This window comes from Buteo buteo, chromosome 20, assembly GCF_964188355.1.
Source record: "Buteo buteo chromosome 20, bButBut1.hap1.1, whole genome shotgun sequence".
NCBI lineage: Eukaryota > Metazoa > Chordata > Aves > Accipitriformes > Accipitridae > Buteo > Buteo buteo.
The window spans coordinates 23,267,910-23,285,830 of NC_134190.1; the positions used below are offsets into that span (position 1 = coordinate 23,267,910).

Genomic DNA, 17,921 nt, shown 5'->3' on the forward strand with positions numbered 1-17,921 from the left:
AACTGTAAAACTCCACGTAAAGCTCCATGTCACTTCAGTTGTAACAACCAACAATATTCAGACTTTATGCTGTACATTCTTAGCTTTTCTTGGATATCTGTTGGGAAAAATGCCAAGCCACAAAATGTCTTGTGTCCCCTTCTGTTGGGGGCTGAAGGGAAAAAAAAAAAAAAAGCTACTACAATAACTTTAAATTCACTTTTTTGATTAACAACAAAACTTCAGTTACAATCTCTTGAGTTAAAAATGACAGAGAAGTATTGAACATAGTAGATGGCCACAGGATGACTGTAAATTGGCAATCTGGTGCAATTGCAAAGGTGACAACTACAGTCCCAATATCAGGATAATTACTTTCAGCAGACACCAAGAAGCATTAGCATAACTGTTGAAGGTCTCAGAAAGATTTATTTGGAGTACTGAGTGCAGTTCTGGGTATGCACGTTCATCAAAGAAAAATATGAAGAATGCAAATCTTATCCTGTAAGTGAAGACTAGAAGAACAAGACCGGTTTCTCCTGGAGAAACAAAGGGTGAAAGGGAAAAATTACTGCATAGAAATACACTAGAAAAAGGTCTAAGCATAGAAGAGGTAAGAGAACTTTATGTATGCAGAGACAAAATAGGAACTAGGACTGAATGAATCCACAACTGTCCATAAGGAACTTCAGCCTGGAAATGACAACACTCCTACCTGGTAGAGCAATAAAATTCTGAAACGTGTATAGGAAGGCAGGAGGAAGAGACATGCAGAAAACTGAAGTGCTCTTTGGAATTTGCTATGTTTAGGAAGTGGGCTATATGCATATTGCCTGGAAACTAGAATCTGAAGATCCCTTCCACTACATATGTTCTAGTAATCCCTATTCTGAACTGTCAGGAAGATAAAATGGAATAATAATTTTTAAAAATAAAAAAAAAATCATAAGCTCTCTTCTGTAGACAGCATAGAAAGGCCTAGAGAGACTGAATAACTTAAGATTATAGAGGAAGTAAATGTATTTTGATCACAGAAGACCATATTTTAAACATTTGCTTAATATTTAATGACTGGGAACCTCCCTGTGTAAAGACCTTTAAATCAAAATATCTGCTAAGTAGTCGCAGTGGTAGCTACAAAATACAGAATTCTGCAGAACAGCTTTGCAGCCACTCCTTGCAAGTCAGGGGTAGGAGAATTAATTACACTTCATTCACTCAGTATCACAATACCTTTGTGTTGATTTCAAAAGTTCTCCTTAAAAGAAAGAAAAAAGAGAAATCAGGACCTGAATTACTTCAAAGATTTTTCTTTCTCTTTGACAAACAGTGGTGTCAAAGCACAATAAATTAGCATTAATCTACATGTATTTTCATAAGACAAGTCTAAAAAAGTGTAAAAAATTCCAATTCTTTACAAGAGGTTTCAAAATATTCGCAGTAGTCTTAAACTGGATACATGTTCTCAATTAAGTATACCTGGTCTTAGAACCCCAAATTACTTATAAATTTTTGTAATAGTACCAAAAGAATTTAATTTGTTCTCATCTTTTTCTATGGTATTCTTCCTATTGCTACATTATTACATTTTCTGTACTAATTACTTACAATTAAAATGCATACTCAACTATATTTTTTTCTGCTGTGCCCTCCTAACTATTAGAGGTTTGAATACTTGCCATAAATGTTTCTCAAAATATGAGAAGTAGATCTCTCTGAAAGCTTTATAATTTTTCAGAAAAATTACACACCTTGCTTATGAGAACTTTAAGATTTCTATTATTAATGTCTAATAAATTCAAAGGATACTAAATACAGTCATTCTTTAAAACTCTATTTTTTTCTTTTTTAATTTCTGACAAATTTGTATAGATTTGTCTGCTGATATAGTATTTGAAAGAGTTAATTAAAGGCAATTATGTTTACAATATTTTGATACTCATTGCACTCTACAGTAAAAGCTTATCTCTAAAATGTACTGAATCTACTCCAAAATAAAAATACTTTCAAACAGCATTTGGCGTAATTCATCTTAATTCCATGTAAACAAAGCTGCACTTAAGTTGTTTGTTACCATTTCTCTAGAAATTTTTCATTAGTAGAGAGCAGATGGTTCATTTGACATTCAAACTTGATTTCCAGCATTAATGGATAGATGAATAGCTATGCTTATGTTATCAAAGAAAAAGAAAATTCTATACGGTATTAACTATAAAGAACATGTGTTTTGCTGACTTCTTTTGCAAGTAGAGGTAGTGATCAAAATAGCCCACTTTAATTTTGAGGCCAAATGAAAAAGAAGAGGGAAACCAAAATCTACTTGACAAGTCATAGAACCAGTAAGGAGCTTCAGGTGTAAGCCAAAGTGAGGGGAGGAGGCATGTTTTCAATAGAGGGATCTACCAAATGAACCATGGGGTACCGAAGGTAGATTCAAACAGTTATGTCGACCTCTTCCAATACAGTCCTGAATTCGGCAGTGACGGTCACAAAGTTTCCGTTGCCGCAGACTTTTAAAATAAGTCTGGACTTCTACACTTTTCAGATATGCTCAACTTCAAACAGGAATTAGTATATGCAGGTTCTCTGTCATGCACTATGTGGGGGGTAAAATCACCAATATTGTTCTTTCTGCCTTTATAAGCTCCAAATCCCTTGCCTGGGCACAGAAAGCCATGCTGGGCATAACATCTTTCTCAAAGACTTTTTCTTTTGCAGAGATATGATGCCATCTCTTGGGTTTGTTTTTTCTAGACTAACTGATTCTTAATCCATGCCAGTTCTCCCTTTGTATTGAAAGCACTTTCACTGCCAATATTTTGACCATTTGCTAGTTACTCTTGTGATCAGGAGATGACAGCACAGTGCCATCAGCAAAGGACTACTTCCAGAAAACCACAAAGTTTTCTCAGTTTTCTCAGTGCTCTTCATTGTCCTCTTTATGCACCCCAACAAGCGGTATGGATCACATAGTAAAGGCACTGCAGAGCCCACTTTTACCAGGAATGGTGACTTGGCAGGACCTTTTGTAGGACTGTTACTTACAGTATAGCTTCAACTTTCCAATTTGTCAGCACATTACATATCTGAGGGGGTATCATGGACTGGAAATCTTGAGGAAAACTTTGGTGCTGAGGACACCGACATGCTCCAGGAAATGTCGCTTTCAAATGGCAGCTGAGGAAGGTCAAGTTTCCTTTCACTGCTTGAAGTCCAAGTTTTCCTGCCAAAGTGTGGGTATTAAGCAACAGAAAATATCCCTGGCACGGCTACCTTCAATGCATGGGTTTGTTTACATGAAATCATTAGGGTATAACTAGCTATGTGAATTTGATAGGACTGTAGACAAATATGCTTTACAGAGTATGTGTGCTTTTGGGAAATGTACGTATAAAAGAGTTTAAAAAACTGTTGCTACATTATTAATAGTACCTTTGAGAGAGTATTCATTGCTACAGTAGTCACATTCAATGTTCTTAAGATCCTGATCCAACTATAAAATTAAATCCATGTTGAATGCTCATTAGTTTTAATAGATTTTGACTAAATTAGTGTAAAATAAAATTTTAACTTAAGAAAGATTAGCTTTGAAAGCAACCTAAGATCCCTCAGTGACTAATTTATTTTTGTTATGTTGCTTTAATTATACTAACAATAAAAAAAATCCCTTTGGCACAAATACCTGAAAAATTTTATTTTTCTTTTTCAATGGGAATTCACAAACAAATTTTGTCAAAAAAATATTGGTCCAGACTGATCCCTAAAATCCAACTGTTTTGGTATTATTCTCAGCTGTACTTCATTTCTCTACAATATTTTAACTCTGTCATGGTTTAACCCCAGCCAGCAACTAAGCACCACGCAGCCACTCACTCACTTCCCCCCCCCCCAGCCCCCCAGTGGGATGGGGGAGAAAATCGGGAAAAGAAGTAAAACTCGTGGGTTGAGATAAGAACGGTTTAATAGAACAGAAAAGAAGAAACTAATAATGATAATGATAAAACTAATAAAATGACAACAGTAATAATAAAAGGATTGAAATGTACAAATGATGCGCAGGGCAATTGCTCACCACTCACCAATCGACACCTAGTTAGTGCCTGAGCGGTGATCCCTCCGCCCCCACTCCCTCCAGTTTATATACTAGATGGGACGTCCAGTGGTATGGAAAACCCCTTTGGCCAGTTTGGGTCAGCTGCCCTGGCTCTGTCCTGTGCCAACTCCTTGTGCCCCTCCAGCTTTCTTGCTTGCTGGGCATGAGAAGCTGAAAAATCCTTGACTTTAAACTAAACATTACTTCGCAACAACTGAAAACATCGGTGTGTTTTCAACATTCTTCGCATACTGAACTCAAAACATAGCACTGTACCAGCTACTAGGAAGACAATTAACTCTATCCCAGCTGAAACCAGGACACTCTTTGAGAAGTTTTGGATTGTTCCAAACCAAATTTCTACTTAAGGAATTAGGATCTGTTTCCACTACACCAGATGTAGCGCATCACTGTTACAGCGTAATAGTCCCTATGCAGTATTGTCCTCCAAACCAGCTACTAGTCAAAAGGACACATCACTGACTAAATATTGTTCTCTTCATTTCTCTCATCTTTAAATTTTTGCTTTTTATATTGACATTAAATTTTAACTAGTACTAGCTTCTGCCTGGTAGAACGGGGTGCTATTAAATGATTTTTTTTTCCCTTGTGCAAGGACTAACAGACTATCAAGTCACCTCCTAGTCTTTTTAGCACTAGCTTAAGTTTTAAAGATTAAATTATTAGACAAATTTTCCAAGTTTTCATGGACTTTCCCTAAAGATCCTATTCTTCAGCCATCAGTCCTAGATAGCATAACTACACAATTACCATGCACAAAGGGTTGGCTAGGATTGCTTCTCCTGCCAAAGTACACATTTGCTGGCTCATGACTTCTCTGCCAAAACTGCTGTCCACATTGAATGACAGAATTCCTACTTTTGAGGAATGGAAAAGCAAATAGTCTTTTCATAGACCAACAAAAAGTATGCAAGAATCAGCTTAAATAGTAATTTTCCCAGCATACCTTAAAAACTTGAGTCTGGTTTGGGGTTTTTTTTCCCCATAAAACTCAATATATGTCACCCTCTTCCTCTGGGATTCCAGCCTCAGTGAAGCCAGTCTGATTTTCGTCGTGTGTTTGCCTTTAGGGAAAGCCACATCTGACAGTGTTATGAAGAGTGCCCTTTGTCCAATATAGGAAGTGTCCCTCTTTCTTCCCAGGTGGATGTTAGCATTTAATCATTTCTCAAACAGCTAGTTAATTTGAAAAGGCTCTGTTAATTCACCACTAGCAATAATCATCCTGAAAGAGAGACAGTAAGGCAACCTGCCCTGCTGACATAATAAGCAAAAAAATGTTATCTTTCATTTCTAACCAGTGCAATATACAGCAGAAAAGCATTACAGAATGGGAGCAAGTTGCCTGGAAACAGAGAGTTGGATACAGCCACTGATGAAGTGTTCATCAAACACCCCAATATGTTATTTTGATATTTCCTTTCTTGTTCCTTCCACCCCTTCCTTCATCATCATTCTCCCCTCCTCAAAAGCCTTATATTTCTGAAGAAAAGTCTGTTCCATTCACTGAGTTTAGGCCAACGGAACCTTGTGCACGTTGTTTGCAAACAATCAGCAGTGCGCCATGAATCGCACCCTATTTTCAGAATCTCAAATATATAAAGCATTATCCTCCCACCCCCCCCAAAAGAAACCAACAGTTAAAAAAAATTCCCTCAATAAGGCTGACCACAGAAGCTTCAACAGCCAGCCTGGGGCCTTCCTTCCCCGGGGCTGCAGGGAAACCCCTGCCCCACCGGGGGTCTCTCTCTGCCGGGGAGGGGGGCCTGGAGCACCTCCTGCCCTCCTCCCGCTCTCCCCTCGGGGCTGGCAGGGCTGTTTCTCACCCCGTTTCCCTCAGCCCTTTTGCCCTTTCTTCCCCAGGCTTTCCCCGAGGCTGAGGGGCTCCGCTGGAGCCGGCGGGAACCAGTTGGAACCGGCTGGAACTGGCGGGAACCGGTCCAGGGCAGCCCCACCTCTCTCCTCACAGGAGTGGCCCCCCCGCAGCCCAGCCTTGCTGTCAAAACCTGCACCCAATATAGGGAAAAATGCTGACTTCCAAAAGATTAAATGATTACTTAAATGAAGTAGTTTTAGGCCTGAAACTAATGAAAATAGCAAATGCCTGTGGTTTTGTTACGTGCAAAGTACAACCACGTCAGCACACGCTTCTGTAAACTTAAAGTTTCTTCACTATCGCAGGAAGCTACACACTCTCATGGCAGTTTAATGTTTTACCTTTGAAAATCTTTCAGAATAAGTATTTAATTTACCTGTTTTGTTCTTTGCGTTTCTTCTTCAGTTTGCCTTACTTTGTCTCAAACAAGTTTTATGTGGTTCTAGAAGCAAAACTGGCAGAGCTTTTGCAAGATGTCTCAAGGGCATCCAACTCAAGAATTAAGATAAAACTCAGTTTATAATTGAAACTGTAAAGAAATACTCTTGTATAACAACTTGTTACATACGTGACAGCAGATATCTTCCAAGGCTCTTTTTAAAATAAAAATCTATTGGTCCTGAACTATAACAGCCAAGCCAGCAGCCCGTCTATACAATAACTTTGATAATCGAATACATTAACTTTGAGAAATTAACAGCTAGCCTGCCCTAAAGAAGGGAAGATCACTCTGATTTGTGGGTTTGTGCCCTTCACCAGAATTTCTTGAAACAAGAGAGTTTGCTCACAAACAGGATATACATGGGAAGTAGACAGAAAGTACACAGGAAGTGTTCCCCTGGATACCAGACAAACTCTCACCTGCTTCCTGAGCCAAGGGAAGACTCACTGATGTCTTCTCTCCTCCTTCCCTTTCCCATTTTTTCAATACCATGAAGCAGAGACGAACGTTTCCAGTGGAGCCTGTCTAGAGGAGAGACAAGACAAATGGGGAGAATATTAGAACTTGACTCCAAACACTTTAATTTAATACTTCCTGATCTTATTTTTAAAACAAACCACAAGGAATTTTCTGAACATTACTTTGATGTTAAATAGGGTTTTCTAATACAGATGAATGAGAGAGTTTTCCACATCAGAACATTGCAAATTTCGTATTTTAATCTACTTCACTCCTACACACTAATCTTTATACATTTAATATACACTTAACACCTAGCATTTTATCATTACAGACACCTACTCAGCTAATCAAGGAGTTCAAAAAGTTCCCATTGCATGGGGAAATAAGTTTAGCACATCACCATCATTTAAAAAAAGCTATAGAAAGAAAGCAAATACACCCTACTTACTAAGGTAAACAAATGAAACCTCATAATCTAATTGGAACAGAGCGTTTAGGATTATAGTCCTCACTTCATATTTACGGTCAAAGTGTTTTAAAACATAAATGACTGAAGATTTCACATCTTGTTTTTCTGATGTGAATTTTGGACATCTCTCATGAGAGGCATTCATTCTATATCACTATAACAAAAGTGGCATGATTGCAAAATAATCAAACATTTCCTGTTAGGCCAGTCAAACTTGTCGGTGCCTGAATGTTTTAATGCAACTATTTTGTGTAAATGGGCAGAGAGCACACATAAACATCAATTACATAGCAAAGTGCACTGTAGCCATGGAGGAAAAAACAAACAAACAAACAAAACCCCAACAAACCCAGCATCAGTTATGACCAAAGCTGGTAAAAAAAATGAAGTCTGCACATCTAAAAAATGAAAAATCTCTATTTTCCATATGTTTTATCTTATGCTTTTATTTTATTTCCACTTCATGTTAGTCCCCTTGCCTCGTTCCTTTTACTTTCAAGAACAGCACAACACTGAAGGAGAAACTACCATTCATCATCACTAATCCACTCTTAGTCTTCCTTCTCACCGGGACTTTTCCACCTTCCTCCTCTTAAAAAATTTTCTAGATTTGGAAAAAAGGCAAAATGAAGCACAGACTGTCCATCATGATTTACTGAGTAGCAAAAGGGAAGAGAAAAATAATTTTAAAGTGTCAGTTGATTAAATAAAACTTAAATAAATCTTCAAACCTATAGTTCAGATTTCCCAAAGGCAGAAAATAACATTACAAACTGCTCTTCCCCCACCAAAATAAACTACATACATGAAAATGCTGGGTTAAAAGCTTTTGCCCAAAACTATAATATTGCTTACAATGTTTGAATTACAGTATTAAACACGAGTCGTCCATGACGTAGGTCAAAATGAGACTGTATTTAATATAGCCAATTAAAATATAGGTTTTAAATTTGTTTAATTATGCATTTGCTGGAAGCTCCCTCAGTTAGACTTCTCATTTTCCAAAAATATCCCCTTCTGATAAGAAATTTAATTATATTTTTCTCTTCTTAGTTAATTTTGACACTGAAATCCCTGTAACAGGAACCAGATGAGTAACACAATGTGCCTAGTGTAGCAAGTAATGTAGTCTCACCTTCCCCTAGAGAAACACAGAGTGGCTGAGGTTGAAAGGGACCTCTGGAGATCATCTAGTCCAATCCCTCTACTGAGAGGATGATCACCTAGAGCAGGTTTCCCAGCATCATGTCTACCAAGGATGAAGATTCCAAAACCTTCCTGAGCAAGCTATGCCAGTGTTTGACCAGGGTTTGTTGTTTGGGTTTTTTTCTTATGTTTAGGTAGAATTTCCTGTATTTTAATTTGTGCCCATTGTCTCCTGCCCTGTCACTGGGCAGCACTTAGAAGAGCATGGTTCTATCTTTGTACACCTTATAAGATTATCCCTAAGCCTTCTCTACTCCAGGCTAAACATACTCAGCTTTCTCAACCTCTCATTGTACATTATATCCTTCAGTCTATTTATCACCTTCATTGCCCCTTACTGGACGCACTCCAGTAGGTCCATGTGTCTCTTGTACTGGAGAACCCAGACCTTAATCCAGCACTCCAGGTGTGGTGTCACCAGTGCGAGTAAAGATCACCTCCCTTGACATTCTGGCATTGCTCTTCCTAATGTAACCCAGGAGGAGGCTGACCTTCTTTGCTCCAAGAGGACATCGCTAGCTCATGTTCAGCTTCTTGTACATGAGGATCACCATGTACTTGGGCATGACCATCTCATGGTCACTGCAGCTGAGGCTGCCCCTGACCTTTGCACCTCTGACCAGTCCTTCCTTGTTTGTAAGTATGAGGGCCAGCAGTTTGTCTTCCCTCATCATCTCCTTAATCACTTTCATCAGGAAGTTATTATCAGTGAACTCCAGAAATCTCACAGATTGCTTGTCCTCTGCATGTTTGCCCTTCCAGCAGATTTCAGTGATTCGTGTCCCCCACCAGGTCCAGGGCTTGCAAATGAAGCTTCTTCGAGTTGTTTGAAGTAGGTCTCATCTACGTCTTGATCAGGTAGCCTGTAGCAGACCTCCACCACAACTTCACCCACATTAGTCTGCCCTCTAATCTTGACTAAGCAGCCCTCTGCTGACTCATCACCTGTCCCTAGGCAGAGCTCCATGCATTCTTGCTGCTCTCTCATATAAAGGGCAACTCCTTCTTGCTTTCCCAGCCTGCTCTCCTAGTGACCCTGCCTGCAATACTCCAGTAGTGTGAGCTATCCTACCATGTCTTTTTGTGATCCCAATGAGATCTCAGTGAGATTCCTGTAACTGCACCTAAACCTCTAATTTCTCCTTTTTCTTCCCCCATACTGCATGCCTGAGTTTACAGGCACTTCAGAGAGCCACTGAGTCAAGCCGATTTCCCAGAATGAGAGTTTCCTCCATCATACTGTCCTAAGGGCACTTCCCTGTATATAAGCATATATTTAATGTGGGCTTCTTTCAGTCCTGTTTTAGTAATTATGAGGTGTTTCTTGTCCACATCACCACATACACTTTTTTTGCCAACCTAGTCTACCACTTTCTTACTTGACTGTGGATTGTCACCTCCCTCCCCTATCATTTCCAGTTTAAAGCTCTCCTCAGCAGGTTAGTTGTCCTGTTGACAAAGGTGCTTTAGCTCCACATCATCAGGTGGATCCTGTCTCTTTCAAGCAGCCTTCCATCCTCAAAAAGGGCCCCATGCTCATAAAAACTAAATTACTGTTATTTATGCCTGGCATTGACATTCATGATTCATCCACTCTGCTTCAAGCATTTCCTCTGTACCAACAGGATTGAAGATACACCACCTGTGTCTCCATGCACTTGGCCGTGATCCCAAAGCCATGTAGCCACTCTTGATATGCTCCAGGTCTCCCATGACCATATCATTAAAGCCTGGAGAATATCATTAGCCTCAAGAAAAGAACGCTGAGGGGAGACCTTATCTCTCTACAACTACCTGAAAGGAGGTTGTAGTGAGGTGGGTACTGGTCTCTTCTATCAAGTAACTCATGATAGGACAAGAGAAAATGGCCTCAAGTTGCGCCAGGGGAGGTTTAGATTGGATGTTAGGAAAAATTTCTTAGCTGAAAGGGTTGTCAGGCATTGGAACAGGCTGCCTGGGGAAGTGGTGGAGTCACCATCCCTGGAGATGTTCAAAAAATGTGTAGACGAGGCACTTTAGGACATGGTTTAGTGGGCATGGTGGTGTTGGGTTGATGGTTGGACTCGATGATCTTAAAGGTCTCTTCCAACCTAAACGATTCCATGATTCTATGATCATTGATATCCAGAGGAAAGAGTAGCCAGGGATAATGGTCAATGGGTCAGGATGACAAAGCTTCTCTGTTAGTTAGTGCTGTCACCTCTGTTAGTCTCCTATTTTTTTATTTTTTTTTTAATTGAAAATGCTTTTTCAAACAATTCCTTGTACAGACATACTCCAGGTCATACACACAAAGAATAAATTATTTACATTGTTAAACACATAATTAATATTAACCACAGGGCATCAATAAAAACAGTATTTACAACTGCTATTTTATATGTCACATAAGCTGCATAAGGTCTTAAGCCACCAAAGAAAAAGAAAGGATGAAAATTTTCTCAAGTGTAAAAAAATTATATGGGTTAATGGTAGATCAGGCTTGCCTGAGAGAAACTTCTCTTTGTAAAAACAGTGACATCTGATAGTATGCAACCTGCAAGGCATTCTTCCTGATAACTAAAGAAATAACCAGTTTTAACAAGTTCATTAGCAGATTTTTTCCTATACAGTATATGTTTCCAGTAGTTGACACAATTAGAAAATTTTCAGCATATGAGTTCTGACATGCAAAACATCTCTCTTACATCTCTACATAGAATCTTATTTTTCTCCCTTAAATCAATAACACTAAAGTAACTGTGTGATAGTGGAGAGATTAAAGGTATGTGTTGTTGATGGAGCCTTACTGGGTGCTTACACACTCCCAGAATAAAATATCAGAGGCCTTTAAAAGTTTTCTCTATTACTGGGCAGGCTCACATGTTCTCCAGTTTCCAGGTGAGACTAATGATGTCTAATTACTAAGGAACCATGTCAGAGAGTCTGGAAGAAGACTAAAAGATCCCAATATAAAAGCTGCTGTCTAAGAAGAGAAAACATACCAGAAAGACAGAGTTTTCTGTATTTGTTCTTGCTGGACTTTTCCTTATGTGCATGGGCAAAATAGGAGATGAAGTGGTGGCAGGAGAGGTTGTGGAAGAAATCAATAAAAAGAAAGGAAACAAACTGCTGAGGCCAGGTGGTAATCATATAGGGATCTAAAAAATGAAATAGCTAAACTATTAACCTCTTTCCTGAAACTACTTTCATAGCAGAGAATTGGAAAATAACCAAATAAACTCAAGAAACTATAGGTTTCTAAGCTTGACATTCACAGTGGACAAATCATAATAAAAGGAACAAAAAAAATACAGAAGTCTGGTCACCTGACTAAATATCATATACTAGGGAAGAGACCATCAGGGTTTTTTTAAAAGGAAAATCATATGTCACAAAATTACTGGATTTGTCTGAAAATTTCAGCAAGCCTATGAATAATGCAGATCAAAATAATTGAAGCAGCCTGGATTTGTAAGAGGCTTTAGTTGAAAGCTTTCTCTGAGGGTTCTTTAGGAGATAAAGTACCTATGGCATAGGAGGAAAGGATCTTGCATGGATTAATAATTGATGAAAAGACAGAAAGTGAGAGTAAACTATCTGTTTTCACAGTGGAGGTGGTCACTAGTGGGGTTACGTGGGGATTTGTCCTAGGATCAGTGCTGTTGAATAGACCGGTAAAGAAACTGAGAAAGGAGAAGAGCAAGATCACTACATTTGCAAAGTAGTTCAGAACAGTAAAAATAAAAGACATCTGTGAAAAACTGCAGAGGACTTCTGCAGGATTCAGTATAAGACTAAATGCAACATAGATAAATGTGAAGGCAATGCTCGCAGACCAAAAAACCAAACCATGCTACCCTGACATAAAATTATGCTCCCTGAGCTAGCCCTTGACGTTCAGGGAAAAGGCTTTAGGGTACAACAGATAAAGAAACATCAATTCACAGTTCAGCAGCAGTCTAAGAAGCAAATGAGTTTTTAGGGGTAATTAGGAAGGAACTTTGTAAGAGATAGAACATCATTACAGACTTCCTGAAGTTCCCAGTGGCCGCCACACTTAAACTGTGTTTATTTTTGATATTATTTCCCCCACCTTCAAAAGGACATAGCAGAGTGGAAAAAACTTAGAGAAGAGTGAAAAAAGGTGGCCAAAGGTAGAAGAGATTCTGTACAACCAACAATGAAATCACAGATGCCTCTGCAGCCTAGAAAAAACAACTGACTGGGAGGAGATAGGACAGATATTTACATTCAGACACAGTAGTTTAATTGTGTCTCTCATTGTTTACTCAGCTGTATCCTAATGTCACTGCCAAATACTTAAACGCAGCTCTTGCCAGAATATGAGTGGATCTTTAAGAAGTACTTTCAAGTAACATTTGTATGGAAAAGCACTCTTTCTTGTTTACTGTGGTCACCATGCTATATAACTATAAAATGTTAGTCCGTGAACATGCAGCTGGCAAATACATCAATAAACAGCTTATAACAGACCTCTGCCTTAAAATCAGGTTACTTGGCTGGGCAGTTACTAGTCTGAATTGTCTATTACAGATGGCCAAAGCCAAGAATTCTCACTTTCATTTAAAAAAAAAAAAAAAAAAAAAAAAAAGCTAAAATTCTTTGGAACCATGAAAGAAATCCTGTTCTATTCCATGCAACATAAAAATAAAATAAATATATTTTTTTTAATTAATAATTCAGCAACAAGGTTCATTCCAGTAACATCTATCACAAAATTGCATCACCCTTTTCCTCCTCTCCCTCAGTTTACAAAACCTTACTTAGGAGCAGGTGTTTGCGGTTTAAGGAAAAAACCAGAAACATGGGCAAAATAAAAACAGTCCCTTCCTTCATGTACACTATATCAGGAATCAATAGGAGATCTGCAACAATTGAAAACCTGGCAGAAAGGTATCTTAGATCTATCTAAAGAAGTCCTTAATCTTTCTAAATGCAACAGACATCAGCACAACAATATAACAAATGGTCACCATGGCTGTCACCAATGGAATCTGCCTGGTAATATACACATCAAGCAAGACAGCAGTTAATGAGGTACAAAAAAGGTAGTATACTAAGTTATTTCCACACCCAGATAATGCAAAACCATCTTCTAAATAAGCATAACAAAAAAGTGGAAATTTTTAAGTGCATTGGACTCAAATGTAATACGATGAAATAGTCCCAAAATAAGCATAAAGAAAACATTACTAACATAAGAAAAACCACTTCCAATACTGAAAAGAGATATATAGCATCAGGGCGATAACGAGCAGAACTACCTTCGATTACTTCAGTTTTAAAATTAGAGTCTATAACTATCTTCAAGGTATTTTATTTTTCTGAGACAAACATAATTAAAAAGCAACCACTCAACACTAGAAAATGTGGTCGAGGAATTAAAAGACTCATGCAGATAATACACAAAGTGCTATAGTAAAAAAAAAAAGGATATAATAAACAGGCTATAAGGTCAGTGTCATAAGCAATACATCTCCATTTGTCTTCAGCCCACCTTTAAAAAGTCAAGCCCCATCCTATCTTTCCAAGCACCTACAAACTAACCTTTACATGCTTTGAAATAGAATCAGTTTTTCATCAGTATGGCTATGGACTACTCAGAAAAAAAAATAAAAATCTTCTACAGCAAAGGAGAAACTGTCAAGTAATGGAAATTGGAAATGACTCAATAAAATGCTACTGATACATTCAATTAAATGTGAATGCATGCCTGCAAACCCTCTCAGAAGACCTGCAAAAAATAGAATAATTTACAAGTAGCATTTTATATATATATATGTGTGTGTGTGTGTGTATATATATCTAGAGTTGTGTAAAATACAATGGTTTGGGTTTTTTTTTTCATTTTTTTCCTTAAAAATATCACATAGCTTGGGCTTTATTTTCAGCTGGTTCCAAGTAGTATCATGCAAAAAAAAAAAAGGTCATGAAAATTCATCAGTCTCTGATGCAAATTAGTGCCTTAATGATCAGCTTGTCATAGCTTAATGGCCTCACATGGCAATTTTAACTGTAGCACAGAGATACCAGAGTTTGCTGTAAACCAGCTGGCTTGAATACTAGAAGTAGTTTAGCCACGGCTGTGTGAACATACACCCTGGGTAATTTAACCACGGACTCTCTGCACCACGGCTGCAGTGCTGCTCATTCCTGAGCTGGCTTCTTCGAAATTAGGGGAGGTACCTCAAACACTGCGCTGCTAACAGTTGCATGGAGAACTTCTAAATGACAGAAAGGACCTTGGCACACATTTGCTGAATGTAGGTTCAGATGGGCATAAATTATTTAACATTGGCAGGTGCATTCCCAGAGTTCTCTGCAGTATTCAGAGACTGAAACAAGGAAGGCACCTTGCACTGGAAATTTTTATTTCCCTTCATTTAGACTGTACCAGTAATCTACAGTCTCAATAATCTGATCACTTAATATTACTATGTTGAAGGTCAATGTTGAAGTAGTTTGATTAGGGTAGTGTGCTAGTTTTTACTTGTTCTGAAACCCAACAATGTTGCTTCTATTAGGGCATTCAAAATGTGTGTACTGCCTAAAAATTCATTACTACAGACTGCTTAGTATAAGCATCACATGACGCTATCCCCAAAACAATCTGATTTTGTCATTCAATAGCTTAGCTAAAAAATACAATAAAATAATAAAAAATATGTTGCTCTGCAGTAGATGGGTTTCCTGTTGGCCAATAATGAATTGTATTCAGTTACAGAATGCAATAACCATTTTTTTTCCTGCATGGAAATCAGTTAGGTGGAAAAATATAACATCAGTTATTAAATGATTTTATATCTCTTGCAGTGAAAAAATGTAGCCTGCTGCTCAGTCTCCAGTTCTACATCCTGGCTTTTAATAATGCTGCAGGTTGTGAGCAAACTCTAAATAACATCAAGTACATGAGTGGGTAGGGAAGACTGCAGGAGGCGAAGAAAAATAATTATCCAATAAGACAATGCAGGTCCCCAAAACCGACCAGATAGGAGTTAAATGGAGTTCAACATTTAATAAAACCTTCTTACAAGTAGTAGACTAGCTACGTGCCTTATTTGTCCTAGCATGCCAAATAAACATTCTTAGACAGCTAACATGAAAGGAATACTCCACACTGTGGAGTATCTAGTCATCTAACTTCAACAATTTAAGCAAAAATTAGTCAAAATCCTCCACCACATGGCAGTTTTTTCCTTGAAAACAGATATATGTCACAGACATCCTGAAAAACAATATAACTGTTACTGGGTTTATGGCAAAGGCGTGCACCTATTCTGTTGAAAAGTACCATTAAGCAACCTTAGCATGGATTTCTGATGGAGCTCATTTCTCTGTTGCTCTCATTAACTTCTTACTCCTGCATTTGTGCCATTTCTTGACTGTTCAGTATCTTAAACAGTAATTCTTCTTCAACAATAATTTTCTCTTTAATAATACATGAAAACAGCCATTCCCAGTAAAAAAAGGAAATATTAGCATAATTTCAAAACATTTATTGAAAGGGAGAGGCATCAAGCAAGAGTCAGTTATAAAGTGATCACTTTCAAGCTGCATTTAGTTGTCCATAACAAATTTTAAAAGTCATGCAAAAGGTGTGTTGGGAATCAGTATTTTATTTTATTTTAGCAGGAAAAAAAATGACAGTTTGTAAGGAAGAGGAAGTTGCCAAGGAAGTTTATCACCCACCCCCCCAAAACCCCATGACCCCTCCCATCAAGTACCAGATTTTTCACATCTATATTCATCAAAGTTTATGTTCCAGGCATCTTAATGTGTTTCCACTAGTCAGCTGAGACTTGTTGGTTTAAACAAACATGTTTTATTTTGCGTGGGTGAAGACCATATAGACAGTAAACACAGCTCAATTATTATGTGTAAGCCAAAGCAAAGTCAATGAATGGTGTCATGTAGCTATCACTCCACATTTGGAAGATTTATGAAATATTTTAAGATTAATATGACTATTTTTCTCAGTTCCAATACATATATACACATATATGTAGAACATGGACAAGTTTATACTTTAACCCTCACATACACTTGAGTAGGCAAAACTTCAGGTATGACCTCAGCTTATTTCAGCTTCCAGGATTTAGATTATCAAATAGCACACAAATTGCAGTAGAGGCCACTCAAGTAAAAATAATGTCACATTTCTGTTCTGCAAGGCAGAATAAAAACCCAGACATATAGCAGCTCTTCCTATGTATGTATGCAAAATTCACTGTTTGTTCTTATTGCTCTTTCTGACTTAGGCCCATCAGCTGCCTTCCTCTAAATGGTGCAGGTGACTGAAAACCTCAGCCAAGCCATACATTCCCCTTTCTTTCTCCCATACATTGTACATCTAAGAAAATTGACAGCTATACCTGAAGGCCTATACATGTCCTTATAAATGTTAGGAAAAAAGAGAATTAGGTTGAATGATACATGAAACTTAATGTGCTAAGAATATGAGACACTTTGTCATATACTGGTTAATACTAGGAACATAGCTTCACTGGATGATAGTCAACTTTCTTCCGTGATACAGGCAGTCCTTTATAAATTAACTGCTCAATGTACATTCTGAACTAATTCATCTGTGCTGGCAGATAAGATATGACTCCTTAAATGTCACTCCCTTAAAATATTATAGCAAAAGATGAATAGGGCAAAGTGAATTTATGAGATGGTTTAGCATGAAGTATGTCTTTCCTATAAGACCAAGGAAAAAAAAAAAACCTACTTCCATCACAAAATAGATAAAGTACTCTCTTTGTCAATTTGATGTCAGTTTTGTCAACTGAATTTGAAAGACCTGCAGTTAAATGCAATGAAGGCTACAACCATTACTCTGAAGCAAACAACAGAGAAAGTTTGTTTCCTTGAAGTAAACTTTAATGATAGGTGCTTTGAGGCCAAGTCTCAGTTTTGCTCCTTATCCTATATTCTACTGAAACAAAGAAAGACAGTTCATAATTACTATTTGCAACTCATTAAGGACATATTAATTCCTTAGACTCTTAAAGTAATATTTCAACTTCAATCGCAGCAAGTTGGATCAAGCTGCCAATTTTTTTTCTTAACAAGTAACATAAGATGACTGTTGAGTGTGTGACCGGAAAAGTGCTTATGATCTGAGGCAGAGGCCTGGTATTTTGAAATACACAATTTGTTGACATGGATTACTTTTTTAAGTAACTTGAACTGACAGAACTGGACAAGAAATTAAGCACCTTTGTTCCTGTGGGGAAAAAAAGTCATTGGAGAAGGGTAGAGAATGTGATGTGGTTACAAGACAGCAGTTATCATACAGATTTTCAAACAGAGAAATTCAAATTCAAAAGCAGCAAAACAATTCACATATTTTCACAGCTGGATCATT

General features: G+C 37.8%; 1 long non-coding RNA gene across 1 annotated transcript in view; it reads right to left on the minus strand.

The window, feature by feature from the left end:
• LOC142042348 (uncharacterized) overlaps nt 1–17,921 on the minus strand; it is a 389,027-nt gene that overhangs the window by 152,315 nt on the left and 218,791 nt on the right. Inside the window, exon 3 of the long non-coding RNA XR_012653715.1 lies at nt 6,831–6,936. This is a non-coding gene — a long non-coding RNA (uncharacterized LOC142042348). The remainder of the gene's footprint in view (nt 1–6,830; nt 6,937–17,921) is intronic.